Genomic DNA, 26,344 nt, shown 5'->3' on the forward strand with positions numbered 1-26,344 from the left:
GCAGGCTCCTGGTTCCACCATCCAGGCTCCCACCGTGCCTTTGCTCCAGACCATTGTTTGGAGCTGGAGTGGGAGCCTGGATAATTTATAAGTCATCAGAAGAGCCAGGACTTGACAGAGAAGTCTGTCCCTGGCCAGTCTCCCACGGGCTGGGGCTTACTGCTGTCCTCCCACCCCTGAGGGCTGCTGGCACTCCAAGTCCAGCATCTCTGCCTCGCCTCCCTCCCCGGCTGGAGAATTTCTCCCACCATTAAAATTAACGAGGTGGGTTTGCAGAGACGAGCCGGCTACAGAGCCCCCTCCTGTTCCCGGAGTTTGGGGTTGTTTTTAAATGAAGTTGCAGTCCTGTAAGTGCAGAGTTATACCAAGCATCATTTACTTTACTGCTCAGCAATGAGGAGCAGGGAGGGGAGCAGGCGCTCCCCTCCAGGCGCGCGCAGATGCTGCCTGCAGCTCTCCTCTGCTCCGGGCCGGCAGCACTCCCTGTGCCAAGAGCTACAGCCTGGAAAATGGCACTTGTGCTAAAGTGCCCGCATTAATCAAATCTTCATTCACACCAGCAGGGAGAGAGAGAGAGGGGGGAAGAGGCAGAGGGAGATGGCACCAGCTCCCTGAGCCCAGCCTTGAGTCCAGCCAGGCTGGGAAGGAGCGCGCTCCAGAGCTCTGCCAGCCAGCATCCTCTGCTAGATGCCATGAGGGCAGAACAGAGCAGCAGGAGCTTCTGTGTCACAGCCTGCACAGACCTAAGTGATCCCAGGGGAAAAGGAGAAATCACAGCCTTCCAAACTAGGTTTAGCAACAGGGCATAAAGAACCTAGAGCAGGAGAGGGACATGGAATTCCCAGCAAGATCATCGAGCTCTGCTTTGATTTGGGAGACTGATGGCAACTTCCTAAATGGATCTCATCCCTCAGACTGCTGATCCATCATCCACAGAATGCTATGGAGACAAGCTCAGCCATATAGCAATCAAGACATTATGTGTTGGACCCTCAGACAATGAATCCAAAAGAGCAACCTCTAGACTCAGGGCTACCCATAGCATCATCCAAATAAAGGGCAATCTCAGCATGTTACCCATGACTGGCAAGAACAGAATGGATGGAGACCACACCAGCACCAACTTACTGGGAGACCCAACATCACACTGGCCCCTCACACTCCAAATCAGCAGTGCAAGGGCTGGGGCAGACACCTGGAGAGTGATTCTTTACCTACCACTGGAATAGGAGCATCCTTGATGGATATTTTAAGCTGCTATTAGACATCCACTGGAAAGCTGAGTATACCACCCTCCCAGGTGGATTTACACCTGCACACAACCTGAAGAAGAGGCTACTAAGGAGAGCAAGAACCCCTTTGATTTTAGGCCCATCTAGATGACTGTAATGCAGTCTTGTCCAAGCTTGCAGCTATGTGGCCCTGGAAAAGAGTCAAATATAGACCACCTAAACCCCAAACAAATGCTCCATGAGATAAACCAGGGGAAAAGAAAGAGCACTGAACACAAAGTGCAGAAATGGGAAGGTGGAGGAGGAATTCCCTCCTGCCATTTTAATAACCCAATGCTGCAAGGACAGGAAGAGCTCTTCAAAATCACATTGAGCTGGGCACAGCAGCATCCTGACCTTCACTGGTTTTCCGCTCATCGGAGAGGAAATGAATACAACATGCTCCAGTTTCTTCCACTCTTCTGCCTTTTTCTCTTCCCCACAGACCCTCCAGACAACCAGAGAAGACAAATGTAACGCTCAGCAGCAAAGCCAGCTGGAGCATTACCCAACCAATTTCTGGAGAAATCAGCCAGACTTCAGGTCAGACCTGTCCTTTCCCTGCTCCAAAGTGATGGCAGGAAGCAGCACCTTGGTGACCAGAAATGAGCCATGAATCTTCACAAAACTCTGCCACCCTATGTGTGCCAAACACTCCTGGCTTCAGCATCCCTGCACAGGAAATGGGAAGATGCCCTATGGGTATGCTGCGACCCCGTTCTCCCAGCATCAACAGCTGGGTTCAAGCCTCTTCCCTTCCACCCCATCAGTGCACAGGGCATCAGCAAGATCTCCTCCAGCCTGCAGTCACAAAGCAGCCAGCTCACAGAAAAAGAAGGATCCAGTGCTCAGCCACCTGTCCCCTCCAAAGCTAAGTGACAAGGCAGTCAACTACACAGACACAGGTTTCACCTTTGCTCAGCACTCACAAGTGAGGAGAGGAAGATGAGTCCATCTGGAAGTCACTTTGCAACTGGCCTTCAAAAGTTCATGCAGCAACCTTCCCAAAGAGTCTGGCTATAGGAGACACTGGTCTCCACTGAATCAAGATCTGTTATGCTGTAATATAATAGATGTAAATTAAAACAGAAAATCTATCATGCCTCTAATGTAGCCTGATAGCTGAGCGTGTGGATCCGTACAAGCAGAAGCACAGGGAGGAAGGGTGATATATGGCAAAGCTGGATGGAGGGTGAAAAGCGTGGCGAGACGAGCCGGAGAATGGCGCAGCCCGCTCTACGCTCCTCAGACCCAAGGGCAAGAGAGGAATAAATGTTGATTAGTGTTGATTTTGTCCGACGAACGCTTGTCGAGTGACAGTTGGACTAAGCTGCTCTGAAAGAGAAGCATTAATCTTGGTCTGGTTTAAGTAGAGTATATTAATTTGTGTCATTTTTACTAAGTCGTACTCAGAAAGGCTTCTTACTGCTTTGCATCTGACTGCTTTGGTGGTTTAGCCTACTTTATGTTTTTTTTTTTTCTCTCCTTTTTTCCCCTCCTTCCCCCTTTTAAACAGATATGGCGGCAGCAGCAACATATTCAAATAGCTCAGCAGGAGAGCGGGGGACCAAACGCTTCGCTCCTGGATTAAGAAAATAAACTCCCAGGGTGTTGGCATAGCAACAGCATTTCAGATGAACTGCTATATATTCTGTGATTAATAAATTAACATTTTTTTCATATGGTTGTTTCTCCTTTTCTTTCCCTCCTTCCGATGGCAGGAAGGAGGGGGGAGTGGGCAAGAAGAGGACAGGGGAGGCCAGATGATGTCCCCATGAGCTGGCCAAGAAGGGTGGCGAGGGTTTCCTTTCCTCTCCATGTGCCTGGTCACAGAACAGAGCTTTTTGCACCCTACAAAGGCATGGGAATACAACAGGGACACGATGCTGCACGTGTTGGGGCCATGGAGAAATGGATGAGAATGGAAATGCAGAGCAGCCAAGGGGCAGGGCAGCCTTGGTGCTGAGACAAGGGTGGTTTCAACTCCCCTCTGAGGGCTGAACAGCCCATTCTAGCTCTCAGCAGGATCGAGGGCTTGACAAACAGGTTTATGCCCCTTGCTGGTGGATCAGCCTTTTTGCAGCCACTTTCCCCTCTCCACTGCCCGCCTTCCTTTTTTTCTTTTACTTACTTTTATGGAAGAGGGACTAGAGGGGGAAGCTAGTGAAAATACTGTGAATTAAGAGCAAAAGACTGCAAAGTTCCCCAGAGCAAAATGCATGCGCAGAGTTAATTTTCCATGGCTGGAGCAGGTAACAAAACCCCCTGCACGTTTCTCAAGCCTTTCTGAACACAACCAGGCAATCCCATTCTCGTATGAACAAGAAACCAGAGCCTCCCTGAGGAGCACTGGTGAGAGACTGACCCAAATTCAAACACTTTCTTCCTCCTGCCAGCACTGGCAAAGTGACCGGTGCTGAGCTGTAGCTGCCTTTGGGCTGTGCTGCACTGATGAGATCCTGAACCCAGGGGGCAGAAACTCAGCACTTAGGGTTCATTATAAAACCCCAGAATGAAAATGCCTGGGAATATTCTGAGCCAGGAGAGCCTTGGCAGGATGGGGTAAAGACAAGGATGATCCACTTTAAAACACTCATCTCAAGCACTGCATGCCATGGGAGCAACAGGATGAGAAGGTTCAGGCTTGGTCTATGTCCTGCTCCTGCTGAGCTACAAAGGTTTGGGGTTTTTAAATAATCCTTACTGTAGTCTATCTTTCTGGCATCTGCAAACGTGCCCTGAGCATCTCCATGATACTCACAGCCTCTTTGGCATGGCAGCAATCCACCACCCAAAGCTGCTTTGCCTCAGGCCCCAACCAAAGTTGAAATGTTTCCTCTTCTTACCAAACTCTGAATTAGTCAAAGTTTTGTTAAAGCATGAAATCATTTTGACAAGGCTTGAGTTACATCCACCACAGGCTGCACATGCACATAGACACGCTGTAGGCACACACTCTGCACACCTCTGCTTGAGAATCAAGATCCTGAAGGAACACCAACATTTTTAAAAGCATTTGAGCTGTTCAAGACCCCAAGCCTCCTTTTCAAAGCTGGCTAGGAATGCAGCTTCTCCCAATAGCAAGACTTGGGAAATCCAGGCACATTACAGGTTTAAACACAAGCCAAATCCAGAAGTTCTGTGCTTGATGCCCCACACGCAGCTGCAGGCACATGGTAGAAAAACAAGATGAGTCCCAGCTAGTATAATGTAAGGGCAGAGCTCCTCCACCAGCAGCAGGAATAGCCTGGTTTAAGTCCACTGCCTATTTCTAAGTGTATTTTCATCCCATCTCCTTTCCAGCATTGCCCCTTGGACCATTGCAAAGCTCCAGGTCCAGGTTCTTTCATGCTCTCTAAGCCACAGCAGAGTGCAGCGAGGTGTTCACCCGTGTCCTCAGGTCACCTTTAATTCAGGAGACCTCTCTCTGCTGCCTCCAGTCCTAAAGACATGGAAACCTTTAAAGTTGAAGCCTTTGGGGAGAGGCAAGCAAGCAGGGCCCAGCAGCACTGTGCTCCACTCACTGCTGCTGCTCTGTGTTCTCCCCTTAACGTTATCTTACACTCCTGAACACAAAGGACTACTTAGAACAGCCTCACTGGAGCAATGCTGTTTCTCAATGACTTTTCTTATGGATCCTGGAGGATAAGCTGTATGAAAGAATTTCCACAGCTGCATACAGAGAGCCAAGGTAACCTAAGCCTTTTATTTAAGCAACTGCAGCCTCTAACCCAGCACTGGTAGTTTTCAGGGTGAAAACAAAAGCAAGCAAGGGCCCATGGTGACATGGGATGCTTAGCACAGAACTTCAGAGATGTCTTGGGTACATTCTTCATCTAGTCCTGTTTGAAAACACATGCTGAGTTGCAATGTGTTTGTTAAACAGACCAACAATTGGTCTGCAAGTAAGAACTGAGTCCCACATCCGAAATACACAGAACCTCAAATTTGTCTACACACCTCAAGATGTGAATGTCCCTTATCCCTCCCAAAACCTTTTGTGAGAGCCCACATGGAGTCACTGCAGCATCTACATTCCCCAGTCCTCCACTAATGCCTTCCATCTAACCCAAGACATTATTTTTAGAGTAAATCAATCCATTGAAACACAGAATCAGTTTTTCACTGAGACACCAGCAGGCAAAGTTTATACACATGGCACAGCTCATCCTCCCAGTGCTGAACTGAGGGAGCCAGCAAGGGAAAGAGGTGCAGTTCCTGCTCTCCAAGGTGTATGGCTTGGGAGAGAGGTGAGAGGGCACTGCTTGGCCACAAAGAACCAGTGCCAGATGGTTTTTCCAACAGCCTAAAAAGGCAGAGGAGAGATGCTGCCGGCCCTACTTTATCTGAATGCAGAGACTCCAGTGAAGAGCCCACTCTAAATGATGAATCCTTAAATTGCTCTGCTGGACCACATGGTTCTCAGCATCAAGCATCAGATCCCCTCTTAAAAATGTACAACCAGCCAAGAATGCGGTGGGGAAAAAAAATTTAATAACAATAAGAAAGAGAAAAAATAAACCAACAGCCCATCCTCCTGGGATATGTCCATGGTGATCTGCACCAGGTTATTCTGCTTCCCTCCATTTCCCCAGTTTAAAATGAACCTTGCCAGGAATTGGGATCTTGACACAGAAGAGAAGCTATGTAGAACAGTGCCAACCACACAGCATGCTGCAAAATACCTCCAGCCCCTTACAGCTTTTGCCCCCCACAGTATAATCCCCTGCAATTGTATTCAGACCCTGTTCCTGGCCCCATTGTTCAATTCCTTCTTTGTCCATTTGGAATTTCACTGCCCAATTCCAAGTCCAGGGGTAGGTCTATGTTACTCATTCAATAATTCCTCACTATCTGCCACCTCCCATCAAATTCATCCAGGGAGAAGTAAAGCAGCAATATTTGCAACTTGAACTTGGCAAGACAGGGGCTTCTTCTTTTGGAAAAAAAAATATTTAAGCATCCTCAAAATCAAGGGGGAATTTTGGGTTCAAACTCAGATGGAGAACCCCAAATAAGAGTACCAGCTACTACATCACACCTGTGCAGCTCCATGAATGTGCACTCAGAGACTCTCCATCATCTGCAGCCAGGACCATGACAGATTCCTGTAGAAGGTCTTCTGTTGCTGTTACTCTCTTGCTTTCACAAAAAAATCCTATGAAACACTGGTGCTGTGCAAAGAATCAGCACAAACAAGTAAAACATTGATCTAACAAGCTTCTACTCAACATCCTGTTGCTCATTAATTCATTTTCTTGCTATCTCTTCATCCAGGTGTTTCCTACTGTGTGCAAGCACCTAACATCCCCTTGGAGAGTGGCTGCTGGTGGGTCTCCTGCTCTGCCACAGAAACTGAGGCTCCACCACCAAGGGAGAATTGCTCTCTGTAACTTCCTAGCTCCGATTCTGTACATCTGGAGTTCTTGAAACTCCCTTCATTTCACCAGTACCATTGCATTAATAAGATGTCTGGAGACACATGCCATACCCAGTAAGGAAAAGGAACTAAGATCTCTTCTGCTCTATCAAGTGTAGCCTCTGCAGCCCAGAAAGCCCACTGCTACCCTTTTTGCCAAACCACACTGCAAGTAACACAGCTAATTTGCTCTCTGCTGTGCTCCTTGGGTCTTTTGCAACATTACTGATTTCCAAGGGCTTTCCTCCCACTGAATCTTTCCGGTTTGGATGGTGAGGGTAGTATTTTGCAATTCATTCCTCACACATTCATGAAGTGTTGCCGTTTGCCACTAAAAAGCCACTTGCTGGGCTCTCCCCCAAAGGCAGACACGTTGTGATGGTCGGGAGCTGATCGTACACGTTCCCACACCGGGAGGCAGGGAGAGGCACAGACTCATGTTTATGCCACACGGGGAGCTTTCTGCAGAGGAGAATTTGGGGATGGAGGGAAGGAAGCCACGGGAGCGAGCAGCAGCTCAGGATCAATAGGCCATCTGCAATAGGAGATCAATCGCTTCCATTTTGCAAGGTGTTAAGTGTGACGGCGATTGAATTAAGGCCAAAAACCTAAGAGCAGCTATAAGTTATGCCTTTCTCCTTCCCCCCCTTTTTTTTCCTTTCAAGAAACAAACCCATAAAATGATACTTTCTCCCCTTTCTTCTTCCCTGCCCCCTCCCTTTCCCCTCTCAGATTTTCAATTAGGTGAGTGGAAGGACGAATGGAGCAAATACATTTTGCTCGAGTTCTAAGTGCTTTTGAAACCCCCTGTCAAAGCATTTAGTAACGCAAGATTTAAGATGCCCAATTAATTTTTCCCCAACAAGCAGCCAAAAGTAGATGCAAGAGGAGGTTAAAAGCTAAGTGTTTAATTAATATTAAATTTATATGATTCTTTATCACCGAAAGCATTGTAAAATTGAAAAAGCAGTTAATTTTATGGTCACTGTGTATTCCTCTGCTTTGATCTTTGATCCGTGGAATGAAATCGCAGAGTATAAAGATTCCCCTGCTTTATTATACCTGTCTCGTGGCAGGAATGTTGGGTGAGGTGAGCTCATCTGAGCCCCAGCACGGACTAGGCAGGGTGGTACAGGGCACAAAACCCCGCTGGCTGCCTGGGGGTGCAGAGTTTGCACTGTCCCCCCAAAGGGAACTTTGTGCCATTTGGTGAGGCAACAGAACTCTTGTGCACGGCACCGCTGCGTCGCCACAGCTCCTGCCTCCCCCGTGCCTATCTGCCAGCGAGACAAAGAGCTATTATGCAGAACGGATTGCACTGGAAAGAAGAGAAAAAAAAAAAGGGGGGGGAATATTTCTGCAAGGGTTTTTATGTGGTTTTTCTTTTTTTCTTAATATTTTTAAATCCCACTGGGAGCCTCATTATAATTTAGTTATTAGCAGGGGGAAAAGAAACCAAATAAGTAAAAGAAATTTAACATCTTTTTAAAGAAATGGATTTTAAAGGGAGGAGAAAAATCAACGGGATGAAAGTTCTCCGAGCTTCAAAGCAGTTGCGAATTCTCGAGTCAAATGTTTCAGGCAGCCCCACTGGCAGTAAGCTGCTCTGGGGTCAATTCCCATCACAGATCCATCTGGATGGAACAGGCAGTGTCCCCCTGACCACAGAGACACCTGGGATGGGAGCACGTCTCCACTCAGAGCAGGACTATGTGACCCCACTCCTCTCACCCAGCCCTCTCCCATTGGAAACCCTCTGAAAGGCCACACGCATCCTTCCCTGTCCCTTCAGTCCAGCACCTCCTTCCAGAGAGATGAACAGTGCATATATTCACGTAATAAGAAAGTGAGAGTTTTAATGGGAATTTAATCTTATTAAAGTCTTGATTTTAGGAGAGGTACATAACTCATGCATGTGAAGAGGCACAAAGTAATGAAACGGTGCAGGTCTCAGGATACAGCTGGGAAAACTGGGAAGTCATTAAGGACAGACAAAAATTAGGCTTGGTATCATGAAATAAGATCTAATAATTGGCACTGTTTCATAAGCGATGGGAATTAATACCGTTAACCCTTGGCCCCATTGCTGTCACACAAGGACAGTCACCTCCCCCCCACTCAAGAGGCTCCAGCACAGCAGCAACACAAGTTGCCGCAGGTCATGCAGCAGTGATGGAGCAGAGCCTGGAAGAAAAACCAGGTTTCACCTCTCTCATGGGAAGCAGGAAGGCAGCTCCTTTTCTGCTAAGCAGAAGAGATGTCCAACACACAAAGAAGCAGCCTGCAACCTCAGGAAGTCTGAAATGGGATGGGTAACAATTACCTGGCTGTTGTCTCTGCTCCCATCCATGACACGGGAAGCATGAGACACAGATTTCTGTTTTTCACATCCCCACATTCCCACTGGACAGACCCCACTTCTCAGAGATGCCATCAAATCTCACCCTCCAGCTGGCACTTCTTCAAGACTACATCCAGACTGGCTTTTTTAAAGGTTCAAACTACCTCTGGTCCAGCCAAGACTGAACATCAGATTTCCAAACACTCAGCACTGGCCTTGAACCAAGTGACCAGCTTTCAAAGCTTGCACAAAGCACATCAGCCAAAACCATCTGAGAAGTATGTGTACTGCCCATGGAGAGGTTCCTACAGCCAGACTACTCTCTCTGTTCAAGGAAGAGAAACCAAGGAGCACAACTCCTGCCAAGGTTCACCAAGGTGGTGTTTCAGGACCTGTTTGACCCAAGTCCTGCACAACTTGTGGGTCCACCAGTCATGTACCCTCACACCTGGCTGTGTACCCATCTTGGGAAGAGCTGATATTAAATGAGATGTTCAGGGGACACATACAGCACACAAAGTCTGCTCTGACAACTCTTCTGCCTCCTCCTAAGTAGTGGAGGATCACAGCTCTGGCCATCCTCAGCACAGCCTCCCCGCGCAGACAGACCGACTGTATTTTATACGTATGCGTGTAGATATCGACAGATGGAGAGAGAAAATTACTGTGCCCATAAATTGAAGCTTTGGTCACGTCAGTTCAAGAAGCAGAATAGAAAATTTAGAGCCAAGAAAGCAGCTTGTGTCAGTCAGGCTGACGAGCGCAGGCGCCAAGAAACACACCCCTTAGCATGGGGAAGAGAGACGCAAGCACCCGCACGCATGCAGAGACCCCGCTCCCCTTCATCTATTCTCAGCAACTGTTTGTCTGAGGCCACATGCAACTGGATTTGTCAAGCCCCCTTTTAACAACTTCTTGTCACAGTCCATTACCAAATTGCATATAGTTATATATTCCACTAATTAGGCTTCTAAAATATCATTAACATGTCTCTTGATCATTAGCATAACGTATGAGGCGTCCTCGTTAGGCACGACTCGAGTTTGTTAATGCGGTAATGAAAGGCACGGGGCTGGTACTGCAGGAGCCGTGCAGAGATAGGAGGCTGGGAACATCAAAAGCATCAGGGCCAGGCTTAAAAAAAAAAAAAAACAACAAGATCAGTGAGAAGCAGGGGCAGAAGCCAATTGCTGGGAAACCAGGGTGATGTGGAAGGTGAAAACAGCATCTCCAGGCAGACAGATACTTCACGCACACTGTGTGTCTTTCACAGACTAAGATAATGTTCCTGGATCTGGATATATGATCTGGATACAGCACAGGTACAGGAAAGAGTCAGGATCACAAACCAGAACCATTATCATCGGGATCTGGGTAAAATGGGAGCAATGGCCAGGGTCCACAGGAGCTCCACAGCACAGATCTGTGGCCACAGCTGAACCCTTCCTGTCTGGCTGACTCAGTACACCCCTCACACCTATTGAGGCCCTGCTCCCTGCCAGGATACCCTACACCCCAAAGCCCACAGCAAGACACCCATGTTCCTCCCTCCTGAAAACAACAATAAGCTCCCCCTGTCCCCACCCCCAAGATAAAACCAGTCTGAGGCAATGCCAAGCACCAGCCTCACCCCAGCAGCTCAGACTGCACAACACTGAGCACCCACCCCAGCTAACCTGAGGATGGAAAACCACCACTCACCAACACTACCCAGCAGGAGAGGAAGGGTGCTGGACACAACAGCCTGAGATGGTACAAGAGCATAGGACCTTGGTCAAGAATGTAAAAGAAAAGCCTGAGAGATCTCCAGTACTCAAATGGGACTCCCAGACAGCAATATTTGCATAGGTGCTCCAAGGCATCCAGGGGTAAAGACGTGAATTAACAGGCAAAGCTTAGGACAAATGCTTCCATGCCCAAGCCAGCTCATGTATCAGTGGTTACCACCGTTGCTATAAATAAGCAAAAGGCTTTTTTTTTTTTCCCTTTGAGAGAATAACTCAATAAGTCACCGCATGAAAGATATTGTAAATAGCTCCAGCAGAGTGCAAGTCAGGGCTGCTTCCAATTAGCTTTCACTTACGCTCCCCCCGCCTGCGCCAAGTTTGCAGAGTTTGCTCCCAACACGCTGCTCGCTGGCTGTCTGGGGAGAGGTGGGGAGCAAACCCCGCTGCAATCCAGACTGCTGCATCCATGGCAGAAATGATCTTTTCATTAAAGCTGTGAAGACACCGAAGCAAGTGAAAACAGCCCACATATGCATTTATCTTTGTCCAGATGTTAATGCAAAGGTGGCGGGGGGAGGAAACAACCGAGAGCTTTCCTTCAGCTGCTGAGAGCAAACACCACCACCACCGCAGCAACAGCTTGGAAATGGGAAGCAGCACACAACTTTCATTAGAACAAAGACATAAAACAAACTCGGCAAAGGCAGCCTGGGGGCTTTTATGCACTCATCTGGAGAGACCCCCGCAGGTCCCTACGGAACGGGCAGAACGCATCCTCGTGGGCAACACCACTGCCAAAACAACAGGGGGAAGATGGATGATTTTGTGAGTCTTCATCAAAAAATTCCTCTTCCATGAGATAAAGGCGGTGTTCAGGCTCTTTCCAAGTTTTTACTCATTCATACGCACAACCTTTGCATCCCGCACATGCGCGCGCCTTTGCGCAGCAGCTGGTCTCGATATCAGAGGAGCATCACAGCCAGGAAACTATCACCAAGAAGATAAAATACAGGGCAGGGGAGCGCAGGATGGTAGACTATAGGAACAGGAATCCCAGGGAAGGGGCTTAATTCCCTACCACTCCTGTCTGGGAATGGTTCTGGGGAAGTCACAGGGTGTCCACGCTTCATCTTTTGCCATCAGGAGAATGTTAGAGGTGTCTGACCCATGCTGGGGGATGGAAGGGCACCAGGGAATCAAGACTTGCTCATCTCACCATTTCAGCCAGATCTCCCTGCTTCAGTCACCACACAACTGGGTACCACCCACATCCAGACATTTTGCAAGGAGGTCAGCAACACCCCAGAGAAGGACCAGGTGGTCTCCCTAAACAAGCAGATGCATTTGTTCAGTCCCAAGCAGACTCCCTGTCCTACCACCACAACCAGAACACTGCACTCAAGTACGGACACTGGAAAGCATCCACTGTCTTGGGGAGAGGGGGTTATGGCAGTCAGCACAGCACAAACTGCTTTTGTTGGCTTCCTGCCTTTCAAGCCAAAAGCAACAATCACAAAGAAAAACCAGTAACACTTGATAAAGCTTTTCAATTTGAAAGAGGTCAGGAAAAAGTTCCAGGAAAAGAAAAAGAAACAACCTTCTTTAAAACTCTTTAATGTGGTGAGAATCAGCTCTCACAGGTTACAGGTTCGTATTTTTTCCCCTCTAGTTTTGCAGTCATCTTTACCCCCTTCTCCCAGGCTTCCAAATGGCGGCAGCACTCCACTAAAATGGCCAGGGAGGAACCTCTCCCCTCCCTGTGCAGGAGGGCACTGGGTTGACCTCTCCACATCTGGACATGCCTGCAACCTCCGGCTTTCAAGGGCGAGCGCCGGCCGTGCAGCGACCTTCCCGGAATCATGGTGCTCTGACCTCCCTTCCCCGACCCACCCATCTCCTGTCCCTCTGCTGACCTCCATCCCAGCCACGCTGGGGACATGGCACTGCCTCACAAGGGGTGCAGCTCCTCCAGACTGGCCTTGCCTTGACAGCTCCCACAGGCCCCAGTGCAGGCTGTCCTTGCTTGGGACATTGAAGGGGGGGGTCAAGGAGAAGAGGATCCAGACTACACACCAGCCAGATATAAAAATAACTAAAGCAAATAGCCTCAGCATCAACAAATCCATTCAAATCCTACACCCCTGCAGAGTGTCTTTACCAGTACATCCTTCATGCAGGGTTACAGACCCATGACCTTCTCTGACACAGCTCTGGAAAAACCTTGGTGATGTTTCCTCCTTCTTGTGCTGCACCAAGTCCACCAGATCTCACCAGGCTGTTGAGTGAAACAGTGCCTGACACAGCCACAGCCTTCCCCAGACAGCTCAGCATGGGGTGGCCCAAGCTCTGCCTTTCCAAGCCACACAGGGCCAAACCAGATGGTCACTGATACCACATCACGTTCCTACATATGAGGATCCAAGTGCTCCCTCTCCTGTGTGCACCAGTTTCCCCACAATTCACACAGCCACATTTCTCTGTAGGAGCTGCCTCTCCCAAAACACCAACAATTTTAACACATTGCTGGCAGACTGCAGTGATGGTCCTGAGGGACAGGAGACCTCATCCCGGCAGGGCCCACAAACAACCACTGCACCCACTTAGGGTGGCTTTTTCAAACATCTTCCCACCCAGACCATCATCCAGAGCTCCCCACATCTTGGGGAAAGACCAAACAAAAAGCTTAACTGATGCCCAAAAAAACCAACCATGACCAGGGCAGGCACCACACCAACAGGCAAAAGTGTTTACACCAGTGGCATCATTGTCTCTCAGCTGGAAGAGAGAGCTCTTGTTCACAGGACACAAACAGCTTTTCCCATGCACATCCCCACAAACAACCCTATTTTTCTTTAGCCCCACAGAATCAAAGCTACTGATTTTTTTTCCCCCTCCTTGCTCACTGAGTGTGGAGACCCCATCTTCACCCCCAGCAACACTGGGGGGGAAATCACACATCCAACAGGACATGACCCTCCCTGCTGCCTGCAATCAACTCTGCTTGTTTATTTTCATTCAAGCAAAACTTTAGCTAGGCTGGGCTGGAAGAAGGCTGGGAGGGGGACAAACCCTTAGAAAGCTGGGCTGCATGTTGGTCTCCAAAGGGACTGAAACTGGGGATGGGAGGAGGGGCCAGCTCTCCTTTCCAAAGGAGCTTTCAATAGGAAACAGATGTTGAGGGCCCAGTGACCAAAAGCAGGGTCTGCAGCGGGCTTCCCTGACTCCACACTCCCAACAGAATCCATTTTAATTAAAATATTTTAGCTCAAGCACGAGGCGAGGGGTAGGGGGAGTGGGGAAAAGCCTGGGGGTGATGTCCTTGCTACTTCTGCATTTGTGGCAGGGCTAGAGGGGGTGTTGGGGAGCAGGGTTGGGTCAGACACCCCATCCTGTACCCCCTCCCTCCAGCAGGGCTTGACATAAATTCTGCTGACCTTGAGTGAAAAATTGCCTCGTTTTGGTACCAAAAAAATAACATTACATCATGTAGCTGTGTCAGGTTCTATCAATGCCCCCTTCCCGCCCACCCCCAAAGTGAGGGGGATGTAACCCAACACTAAGAAAACACCAGCCCTGAGAAGAAAAGGGGCCTTTGTCATGGACCATCAGCTTCCCGCTCCTGCCTGAGGTGAAGAAAGATCTCCAAAAATGTTCGGCTGGGAGGTACAGACTCCAGACATGTCACCCCCCACAACTTCTCTGCTTCTCCATCCCCACCTTCAAAACTCTTGTTTCTCCCTAACTCATAAATTTTGGCTATTACTAGAATAATTTAAAAAAAAAAAAAAAAAAAAAAAAAAAAAAAAAAAAAAAAAAAAAAAAAAGGGGGGAAAAAAAAATAAGGTGGCAAGAAGCCTGAAAACCCAGCTACTGGATCACTAAAGCCTGACTTTAAGCTGGGATGAGCAGCTTCCTCCAGGTGAGGATCTATCCCAACTTTCTTCCCAAGAGTACCCAACTCTGTCACTGGAGGGATGTGGAGCAAAGGACATGAAGAAACCCACGCTCAGCTCCAGCAGGGGAGCCCAGCATCTAAGGGAGCCTGAAAAAGGCTCTGCCAAGCCATGGACACTCAAGTAAGCCCCCACATCCCAAGGCAGAGAGTGAATGACCACCCCACAGGAAAAGCCACGAGCTGATGAAGAGCAGGAAGGAAACTGAGGCTGCAGGATCTAATAACCAGCACGGCCCTAGGCTCCCTGAGATTGTGAGTCCAGCAGGGCCAGGCACAGGCTGTGGGGCTCTCCTACAGCACTTAGGGAGTGTAGTGCCAAGCCCTAACCCACTCCATTTACTGCTAGAGGAGAACTGCAGGAGCCTGAGGCAAGGGGAGTGAAGGAGGTGCAAAGGGAGCCCCTCTGGACCATGCACTGCAGGGTTGCTTTATGCCTTCCTGCTGGGATCATGCTTTCCCCTCCAAGACAGGGACACAGGGGCAGTGCACCCCAGCCAAGCTTTGCCCTAACCCTTGCCTAAACACCTTGCAGCACTCTGGCTTGCTGAGCAAACCCACAGCACAGGAAAAGGTGCTGCCACTGCCCGTGGGCAGCACAGACCAGGCCATGCACGGGTCGAGGGGAGAGGGAGGAGAACACCCAGCTTGCCCCAGGCCCTGGGCTCTCCAATGTATTTTCTCATTAACGTGTAATACGGTTTTATTGTCTCAAACAATGTCTGTTTTCGATCAGTTCCTTTATCCCAGACACTGCCGTGCGCAGACTGAAGAGGCCAGATGGTTCATGTTGCAGGAGTCTTCCCGCTCTTCCCCACCCGCTCCCTAATTCCTTACAAATTCCTGGAATGCCTGCGCCCCCGAAAAGCAGCCCTGGGCAGAGGCAGGGCCCGGGAGCCGGGGCTGGGGGCTCTCCAGTCACCCTCCTCACCACAAGCAGCAGCCCCTGGCTGTCGTCTCCTCCACGGCAGCAGCGTTTTCCAACCAAATCCAGAGATCCTCCTCTGCTGAGGAGGGATGTGCAGACCCCAAAAGCCCCAGCCCAGCCCCAAAGAGCTGGCCAGCAGCAGGGCAGCAGCCAGCAGGGAGGACTCCTGCCCATAATCCCCACCACGTGCCCAAGGCCACCGGGCTGCTGCCACGCCACTCTCAGCTCCAGATTTCACCCACGCCTCCTGCCACTAATCCCCGTGCCAGCAGCTGGACACAGAGGTTCACTGAGTCCTCCCAAAATCCAGGGGCCTATCAGAGCCCTGGCCAAGTCAAAGGGAAGGCTCCTGCTGACTGCAAGGAGCTGCTCCCCAGCCCTGTGCTGGCTATCTGCACTGGCAGCTTGGCCAGTGGCTCCAGCCCAGCCCAAAACACTCCTTGGAGGTTTGGCAGGGCTCATGTTCCTCCTGCCATTCTTCCAGCACCCTTGCAACCATATTCCTTGGGAGAAGGAAGAGGGAAGCCCGCCATGCCTTGGAATGAGCCCTGCTGAGCACAGCCCAGCAAGGGAAAAATAAGGGATGCTGAAAGCGATCGCTCAGCCTGGAAGAAGGCCAGGAGACTGGTGTTCACACTTTGGACACCACAAAAGCACAGATCATCTCATCTGGACAAATGTAAGAGTCTGGTAGAAAAGATGGCACCTTATCCAAGGCACAACCACACCACAGGTCATGCATCCACTGCAGGATCCCACTGTCTCTCTGACCTTGCAGACCTTGTTCTGTCTCCAAGGAGCTACACAAGCTGCATTTTCCCACTGTTCCCACTCAGCAGCAGCCACTGCCCAGGAAAAATTCCACAGAGGAATGACCAGAGGGGACCCCTAGCCTGCAGCTCTGTGGGGCTGGCAGCCACTCTCCAGGGTTTGGCTGCCAAAACGTTGTGCGGACTCCTCGGAGACCTGTCGAGCAGACGAGTATCTGCTCCCAATTCAACTGAATTTTCATGAGGATGACACAAGACAGCCCTACTGCCAAGTTTCCACAGCTCTTTCAGAGAAGGGGTGCCAGAGCCTAAGAGACATCTCCAAAAATCTCACCACAGCAAGGAGGACACCTCCTTTTTTTATCAGCACCTTTTTCCCTAAGCCACTCGGCTCATTTTAGCAAGCCCTGTGCCAAGCCTGCCTCCACCCAAAGAAATGCCAGGGCACACAGTTAAGAGTCCTGCCAAGTTCTGAGAGTTAAGGAAAAAAACTAAGGGGGTGGGTGGTTTACAGCAGGTAGATTTATACCTGTATGATCATGCCATCCCCTCCAACACGCATTCTACACCTTGCACATGAGCTCTGTGATAGAAGAAGCTGTTACTGCCACGTCATGGTTAGATGCTCGAGAAACAAAGCAGCAGAAAATGAAGGGGTCTGAGAAATTTGAGTTCACCCAAGAAGACCATGGGTAGAAATCAGGGTATCCTCAGACCCCCCATCCTGAAATAGCCAGAAAAGTGACAAATAGAGGATGTGCCCTCGGGACAGTGGCTGGAAATAAGTGATGGCAGGAGGAATCCAATCACCACTGTGGCGATTTTTTGCACTTCGCAGCAGAGAAAAAAATCACCTGCCACCTTTTGGCATTCCCAGCGCTCAACTTTGGCTCCATCCAGCAAGAAAAAACACAGCAGGAAAGAGCAAGCGAGCTGAAACCTGATCCCCTGAAAGGCCGGACTCGGTGTCTGGCTTTTCTTACCGGCTCGGCCGACCTGTACGTGCCAGCCTGGGAAGGCGTAATGGTTCCACCAACAGAACTTCATTAACTTTTTATACACTCGGCCGCTAATTTATAATCATTAGCGGACAAACAGCCAACAATTACACAAGCAGCACGTTAAGGAGAGAGGGAGAGAGCTTGAAGGAGCAGTGATGGAAACATGCTCGTGGTCGGGAGGGAGCTGGAGCCAGGATGGCGCGTCCACGGCCCAGGGCCAACCTCTCCCAGGATTTACCAGCACGTCATTTCCTCAGCTGTAATTAAGGTGCTGGGCAGCAGAAAGGCAAAAGGCACAGGTGTGCACAGGGTGGGGGGGAAAATCTCACAAGCCCTCTTATTTTCAAATAAAAGGAGATGGGAAGAGGAACAGTGTGCATACTCCATGTTTCCAATTCCTGGCACAGGCAAGGTGCCCATTTGCAGAAGAGGGTGAAACTGCACACAAAAACAGTTCTAAATTAATCCCCATTTAATGAAACCTTCAAATACAGATCATACAACCCCAGTGCCCTTCCGTGCACCAGCTCCCCTCCTGCTGGAGCAGCTCTGTGTGGGAGGCAGGACATGGTGTTGCAATGTCCCTGCTGGCACCTGCAGGGAGCAACACCCGCAAGTATCCAAATCCTGAGGATGCATCTACCTTAAGGATGGAGATGGGGAAGAGAGAAAAGGTTTCAAACACCTATAGGATCAATAGTCTGTGTTTCTCTGAAGAAAACTCAAAACCAACTCCACCAGAGCTCCCCAAAAACCTCTCTGCACGAGGCAAGGCTGCAGGCAGAGGACAACAGGCGGGCTCCCTCCTCTGCAACAGCCGAGCTGCTTTAATCGATCAAAGAGCCATGAGATCTGCAGATACAGATGTCCCTGCTGCACAGGCAGGCCAGCAAGGGAGCACAGTGACCTGACCAGCTTCATTCACCAGCACAGCATGCCCAGAAACCAAACGTGCACCTCTTGGCTCCCACACAAGGGCTGAGCCGCTCTCCTGCCCCGCACCAGGCAGCCCAGCCTGTCCTTTTTGGAGACGCAAGCTTCCTGTTAAACAGGTCTAATAAACGCTGCATGCACCTTGCAGAGCCTCTCCTCTGGCACCTCTGTGCAGCCAGCACAGCTCAGCACTTCCCAAAGCTCTGTGCAGCAGCAGGGACAGAGCAGCACCCCTTGAGAAAGGCCAGGAATGGGGTGGCCGTCTGTGAGCTGCCCCAATGCCCTGCAAAGCTGGGGGAGGCTGCAGCGAGCGAGGCAGGCTGTGAGCAGGAGCTGCCATGCCCTGCAAGCCGTGGCTTGCCAGGCACGCCGAGGGCAGGCAGGCAGAGCCCGGCGCTCCGAGCACACAATCCCCAGCAGAACACGATCCCGGGCACGCTCGCAGCTGGAAGGAGCCCTGGCAGCCCCACTCCTGCTCCCCGCACAGGGACAGGCTCACAAGCTGCTCCAGCTCACAGCAGGACCTTTCCCCTTCCACCCTTGCACTTGCAAAGAGAAAAGTGCAGATCTAACACATGCTGAGGCTTATCACATCAAGGGACTCAAGTGTTCGGGCCAGCAGAATGAATGCCTCCGAGATTAATGGGGACTAAAACCAAATTTCTCGAGTGACAAGCTTCCTTCCCTCTACAGCAGCTTAACAGCCATTCAGCACCCACATAGAAAAAAACTAAACTCTCTCCACCTAGAAGTGCAATTTCAGGGATCAGGCAGTAAAGATAATTTAGATGCAAATTTGGACAAGTCATCCTGCCAGGGATCCACCAGCTGGGTACAGCTGCAAGATCACAGTGCTTTTTAAGAAAGCTTCTACCTGATCTGCTAAAATACAGAGCATGTTGTTTAGATTATTTTCCTGTGGCTGTTCAGTATCCACAGTGTCATGGATAAAACCCTCCATCTAAGAAAACCAGTGGAGGGGGTGGGAAAACTACAATGAGAAGTCATCACATAGTCCATGTGGGGTAACAACCACAGATAGAATGGTGGGATATGCAGAGAGAAGTGGAAGCTGTTTCTGCATTCCTGCCTTTGAGTAACTTTCCAACAGAATTGCCCAAATACCTATTCTTTCAGGGCTTTTTTTTTTTTTTAAACAGCATCACTTGAGAGCTAGAGTTTTCATTAAAGGTATTTGCAATTTGAAACTGAAGTCAAAATTCAGAGAAATGCTTCTAATAAGGAAGGCAATGGCTTAATTTCAAATACTTAAATATGAGATGTCTCCATCTTTTTTAACACTTCTCAAAAGCAAAGCAGGAGATTCTTCTTTAGTGAAACATGTTGGGAAATTGAGCTGCACAAATTTGTACAACATTTCTGTCAACCCAAATGCACATTTTTATTTCTTTTCCTCCTTGAGACCTTTTAATTTGGAGGGGGGCAGGGAAAGACCTCATCCTACCCAAAGACAGGGAGATGCCAATGCCTCCTAAGCCCCAAACCAGTCACTGGTCCATACCCCATCCCACAGGGATGCAGCATTGGATCTGCAACAGGCAAGAGGAAGGAGGGATCTTCTCCCACCAGACTCAGGTCAGCAGCCAGTCTAGGGGTCCAGCAGCAGCAGGGGCAGGGTGCAAGCACCAAACCTTGCACGGGAATTAATCACAGCCCTGAGGAGCTCTCTGCCTCCTGCTGCCTTACCCACACCACCCAGATCCCAGGGAAGCTGATTCTATGCCATGGGGTAGCATTGGGCTGGTGGGAAGTGCCAGCACCAAGGAACCCTTGTCACAGAGAGAATTAAAAGCAGCCACACCCTAAAGGCAATAGGGAACTGTTACTACAGCCATCTAGTAAGTCCAGGTAGGCTCACAAGTGACAGACCCCAATGTTTTTGGGAGATGTGGAGAGATAACTGGGCTTATCCAGCCTGGAGATGCCTGCACAGGGTGGGAGGTGAGCACAGCAGCAGCCTGAGTGTGGAGCAGGACCCTCACTACCCCAAGTGAGGAGGGCACAGCCTTTTAAAGTAAGAGCATGAAGAGCTGGGCAAAGGGAATCTGACAGCATCCTTTGCATAACTGAAGGATCAGCAGCACCGAGTTGTTCTTGGGAAGCTCTCCTGGAGAGACCTCTGCACAGATCCAGGGCTGCTCCTCTCCCTGCACAGTAAGGAACTCTCCTTTTAGCTTTTGGCATTCCATTATCCAAATACTCCAGTAAAGGAGGCAATGCCTCCCCGCCAAGGGGCCAGCCCCATCCACCTCTGGCTTGCAGCTGCTGAAGGGGAAGGGGAGGTGGCAGAGAGCACCCCTTGCCCCAGGCAGCCCCACACAAACCTCATCCAAAGCCTTCCCTGGGGATGAGGGGCAGCACAGCCAGCACTGCTGTGTGCAATCCCCTCCCCCTGCCCCTCTCCCTAAACTCGCTCTCGGCCCCATCCTACTGAACAATCTCGCCACGGGCTGCTTTTGTAAGCCTCCAGCCCCAAAAGAAAAATGATGGGTTTGAACTCTTAACCCCGCCCCAGAAAAAGGCTGGAATTAAAAGGGGTTTATGACTAAGTATGCAGATGGGAATACTGTAATAACAACAGGCAAAATGTTTGCCTAGCAGTTCTGGGCTGGTTTCGGAGGGAGGGAGGGAGAGAGAGTGGGACGGGGCGGCTTCTGGCCGGAGGATGACGGCACGGAGAAGGAATTTGGCGGCTGGGAGGGAAGGGAGGTTGCTGATAAATGCTGGGGCAGAGGCGAGGAGGGGGGCCAGGAGCCGAGCGCTGGCACTGCGGGGTCCTGGCCGGCTGACAAAGGCTGTGCCGAGCACCGGAGCGGGGAAGGGGACGCGGCAGCAGGCACACGCCTTGGGGGACACCGCGGCACTCGCTGGGATGTGGAATGGGGAATCTAACCCGGCACGCAGCAGTGCTCCCTGCAATACCCCAAATCCATTCTGTACCCATGCACACAGACTTCTGCCAAAGGGAGAGCCCACTACCTCAAACAAGTGGCTAATTTTTACCCAGCACTGGGACTCCAGCTCTGCTGAAAAGGTGATAAAACTTCAGTGCTTAAGTCACCCAGGAGGGCATTTTCAGGACATCACCTTCCCCTTTTAGCAACAGGCTGCCCAAAGCCCCTGCAAGTGGGAAGCTCAGACCAGGGGAGACCTAAACCTCAGCCTCTGTCCTAGAGGAGTGCACTCCACCACGGGCATAACTTCGTGACGGCAAGAGGGGACAGCACTGCTTCTCCAGCCTCCAGCCCTGCACAAGGCTGCTCCCAGTCCTCTGGCACCCAGGGACATCCGGAACTCTCCTCTCTGTGAGGACTCAGAGAGGATTCACAGTCAAGTGAAGCCCCTCAATGGCCCCGTGGCACACAACAGGGGGTCCCCTGGACACGGCTCGCAAGTCCCCAAAAATGCCTTCCCTGTCCTGTACCAGGTCAGGCTGCCCCTTGGCACACACACAGAGCTTTGCTCCTTAGTTCAGTGGGGACGTGACACCCTGATTGTACCAAACCAGCATCTTCCTGCTCTCCAGCTCTCCACAAAGCTCCTGCAAACTTCACACAAGATGCAAACCGCTTGCACAACATCACACACAGCTTGACAGGCACATGCCAGAAAGCCACCAAACACCCAAATCTTGCAACTCAGCAGGACCCACGGGACAGAAACTCACGTGTGGCACAAGCAAACAAGCCACAAACCTCCCCAAACCCCCAGAGGAGCCACAATGTGGCACTATTTTGAGCGATGCTCCTGCCACAGGCATGAGAAGCTTCCCGTTTGTGCTCACTGGGCACGGCCCAGCCTGATGCAACAGCAGAGCTTTGCCAACCCAAGCACCTCACAGGGGTACAGCTTCAGATGGGAACATGCCCCAGCTGCTTCCCTGAGAAGGTGAAGCTGCGTGCAAAAAATCCTCACAGCACAACTGGCAAGGCAGGAACTCCAGGAGACTCCCCAGCTTGCAAGCCAGGGGATTTGCAGGCGTCTCACACCCGCCTTTGCTCAACAGGGACCGCAGCATTTGCGGCACCAAAACGTGGGAATTTTGACTCGATTGTGGTCACCTCCGGCTGACCCACTGCCATTTACCAGAGATAGGGAGTGATGCAAGGAGCCAGTGGATACTAAAAATTCTCTCATTGCTACAAGCTCTCCTCTAGGTCTAACTTGTTGCAGTGATGAACACACACAAAGGCAGCAGCCCTACAAAAACCACCTCACACACACACACACACACACACACACACTTAAACCAGCAAGGAGGTCCTTCCTTTGACCTCTCAAGCAGAGCAAACGCCTCTGCAAAGACATTTGGGGGCTGTCTGCGGGGTCAGGGAGATGGTCAGTGCTGATGGCAGCGAGCACTGCAGAGGGTGACACAGGCTGTGCTCCCTGCCTGCGGCGGACACGAGCTGCACAAATGCACAGCTCCCTTCACGCCAGGAAGCACTCGCATCAGGTAATGGAGGGTGTAGGAGACTCGTGAGAGGATTCCTGTGAGTCAGCCCAGCTGGCCAGGGCCCAGACCAGCAAGCTCTGCAACATCAGCAAACAAAAGAGGGTAAAACCTGGACCACCCCGGCCCCTTCCTGCTGCCTCCAAGATGACCCTCTACAAGCATGGGCTTGAGGAGAGCAGCCAGAGGCATGTGGAATGCTGCAGCCAGGCTTAGGATAAAGACTCAGCCTGCTCTGCCTGGGGACAAGGAGGTGGTCGCCTCACTTTCCTGGGACTTGCTGAGCAATTTTGTTTCTCCTCCACCAGCACAGGAAGAAAAGGTGAACCTTGCTCATTTAAACCATGAGCAGTCTCTATCCACATGCATGAACTCGGGAGAGCCTCCTCTCACCCACAGCACTTCGCAGGATTTAAGGACCAAACACAAATGGTCCTTTCAAAGTCCTTTTCTGACAGCAGTGTTTCCCCTCCCTCCCAATGACACACACTCATGCCTCATAGCACAGAACTGGTTTATTCCAGGGACATTCACATCTCCCTGACAAGAGAGTGGCACCAGCACATCTGCTGGATCACAGCACCTCAGGAGGAACACCTCTGAACAAAGGGTCACCATGCATTTTGTGGAGACCTCTTCTCCCCGGAGGTTTGAGTCTTACCCTCCAAAACTCTGCCAGACTTGGGCTACAGCCAGCCCAGCTTGGATAAAAGCCTCCACAAAATCTCTGCCATGAGGTGCTTCCATCCTTTCCTAGTCTGGGATGTCATTATTTTTCATTAAAAAAGGGGTGAATGCTGGGGAGGACATTGGAAAGAGGGATAAATACCTATTAGGAGTCACCCAGTCCTGACAGCTGAATGAGTTAGACAAGTGCTAATGAACAAACAGGCTAAATTGCTCCTTTCCCTTCCTGACAGGCTGAAGCAAGTCTCCAGAGCACCCAGAAGACCAGGTCTGGTCCCTTCCCAGATTTGGTAGCAGTGAGAAGCCCACCCTGGGCAGCTGCCCAGCTACACCAGCCTGGACACACTACCCCAGCACAGGGAGGTCCCCAGCACCAAATCCCAGCTCCCAGGGGAGAGCTCCAAAGCCAGGGGAAATGAAGACCAAGGCAGCCTTTGGGAACAGTCAGGCTGCAGCACCATGCACCCCCTCCTCCCCAGAGCAAAGCTGTTCCAGCAGAGAGGCAATGCAGGCAGGCCAGCAGCCTCCATCCCTCTGATCCATAACAGCCTGTAGTCCCTTCCTTCCCCTCCTCCCAACGGGAGGCACACCCAGAGCTAAACACTAAGCCTAACCCCATCCGGTCCTCCTTCTCTACTATTGTCACTAAAAATTTATCCGGTTTATGACAGAAAAAAAAATAAATTATATATATATATATATATATATAGATACATACATAAAACACTGTACCTCCCCTCAGCCCTTCAAAGTAAAAGTAGCTCTGATCTTTCCCCAGGGAGGGGGAGCTGAGTTTAAACATGAGTCCCCCATCTAGCCAGCACTGCTCCACTCCTCCTCCTCCAAGGACTTTCACACAGCCCTGTCCCGTCAGCCTGTCTGTGGCATTTGATTCCTGTCTGTCACTAAGTGATGAGGACAAAGGGTGAGGAGTCAGGAAAAGGTCTGAGCTACTTTGTTCATCGTCTGGATACGAACTTTGGATGAACTCCGTGGGGGAAAGAGAAAAGCCGCATGGAGCGGGATGCACCATGCACAGCACTCTCTCTCTCCTCGAAAAAAAAAAAAAAAAAAGGAAAGAAAAAAAAAAAAAGAAAAGGGAGGCTTGAAACAAGGGGAAGGGGTGGGAGGGAAAGGGAGAGGAGAGCATTCCCCATCCCCATGGCGGCAGGCAGTCCTGAGAGCTCCCTGCTCCGAGGAGACAGAAGGATATTCAAACCGCCTTCCCAGGAGGCATGTTCAATAAAGCAGGATGCCAACGCAGCCTTTTCTCAAACAAATCTGTTAGCAGCGGGCCAGGGGCCAGCCACAAGGGCTTGCTTTTTAAAGCAACCAAATGGGAATTTCCTAATAAAATAAAAATTTTTTTAAAAGTCCCACCGTGGCACGGCTAAAGGGAAGCTTGCTGGCAACAACATGAAGTATTTTGCACACAGAGCTCTCTGGAAGCATGGGAAGATGAAATACAGTGCAGGGCAGGGAGTTTTGGGATGCAGCCAGGGCCAGGGCACCAAAGCACCCGTGAGCTCCCCAGGCATCCACCCGGAGGAGCTGAGAGAGAGAACTGCCCACAGCACAGTCACGTATTGGGGTGAAGCTTTACAGCCACGATTTGTGCTGCTCTGAGCAAGGGAGGAGGCTCAGGCTGTGTTGGGGCAGAACTGATTTCCCTCGTGCTGACCTCTGGGAATCTGCAAAAGCCACCACAGGGCACACTTGGATCCTTTGCTTCACTCCACTTTTCAGGGCTAAGCCAAACCAGTTTGCACCTGGAAAGCCCTGTGGTAGTCTTAAAGGCATTAGGTAAATCAGCCCCTCCTGGGCAGCAGAGCCACCACACACTTTTTCTCCTGAATGGCTCTTGTCCAGCAGCCAAGATGCCTGGGATGGGACACAGCCTCCATCAAGGATTATTGATTGGCAGAGCCTTGGCACGAGATGTGCCAAGCCAGGCAGGAAAACAACTGCAACTCCACACAGGCAACACTGGAGCACTCATGAGACCTGCTGAGTGCTGGGGGTGAAGGGGTCCCGGACAAACTACCCACTGAACACCAGAGGGGACCCTCAGCCCCACAGACTGGCTGGGAACACCAGCTCTGCCACTTTGGAAATCCCTGCCTGAGGCACAAGCAGCTGGGAACCCAAGAGACACACTGGAGGCTGTTCACCAACCTTCTCTGGAAATCCCAGCAGGGTGAATTTATTCTCCAGGATGGAGACTAGGTGGGTTACAAAACCTAAGGGAGCACTTGAAAGCAATAAACTGGAATATGCTGGAGAGATCACCTGGATGCCTTGTCTCTCAACGAAACACCAGAAATAGGAAAACAGTTCTGCACAAGAAAGCTCTACCTGGAAAACAAACACAGCAGCCCAATAGAAGGCACTGGTGAGATCTCCCCAACCAGGCACCCAAAGCAGCAGGAAGGAACCACATTCCCTTTCAGGGTGGGAGAAATCTCATCCCTTCTGCTGGTTCCCAGCACAGGAGAGCTGCAGAAATGGTCACAGCAACCATTAATCCCAGCTCCAGTCTGGCCTCTCTGTTTGGGATGGTAATAACTCACCACCAGAACCAGAAAGTGGAACAGATCAAAGGCTCAGCTTCACTGACTCACAGCTACGCACAGCCCCAGCCCTCCCAAGATCCACCTGCTCTGCACCAAGACAATGACCAGGGAAGAATGAAAAAGAAGGGGAAGAAAGCACATTTCTGCAGGGAGCCAACCCATCTGTGCAGGCTGGGAAAGCAGCGTCCTCCCTTGCAGCCACCTCCACATCCCAGAGGAGCACATGTGAGGAGGTCACTCAAGCATCTCAGAGGCATTGCCCAGGACC

The 26,344-nt window shown here is 50.7% G+C and overlaps 1 protein-coding gene across 2 annotated transcripts in view; it reads right to left on the reverse strand.

Annotated features, from left to right (window-relative positions):
* Positions 1-26,344, reverse strand: part of PBX1 (PBX homeobox 1) — a 125,185-nt gene that overhangs the window by 83,319 nt on the left and 15,522 nt on the right. The window lies entirely within an intron of this gene.

Source organism: Erithacus rubecula, assembly GCF_903797595.1.
Source record: "Erithacus rubecula genome assembly, chromosome: 10".
Taxonomy (NCBI): Eukaryota; Metazoa; Chordata; class Aves; order Passeriformes; family Muscicapidae; genus Erithacus; species Erithacus rubecula.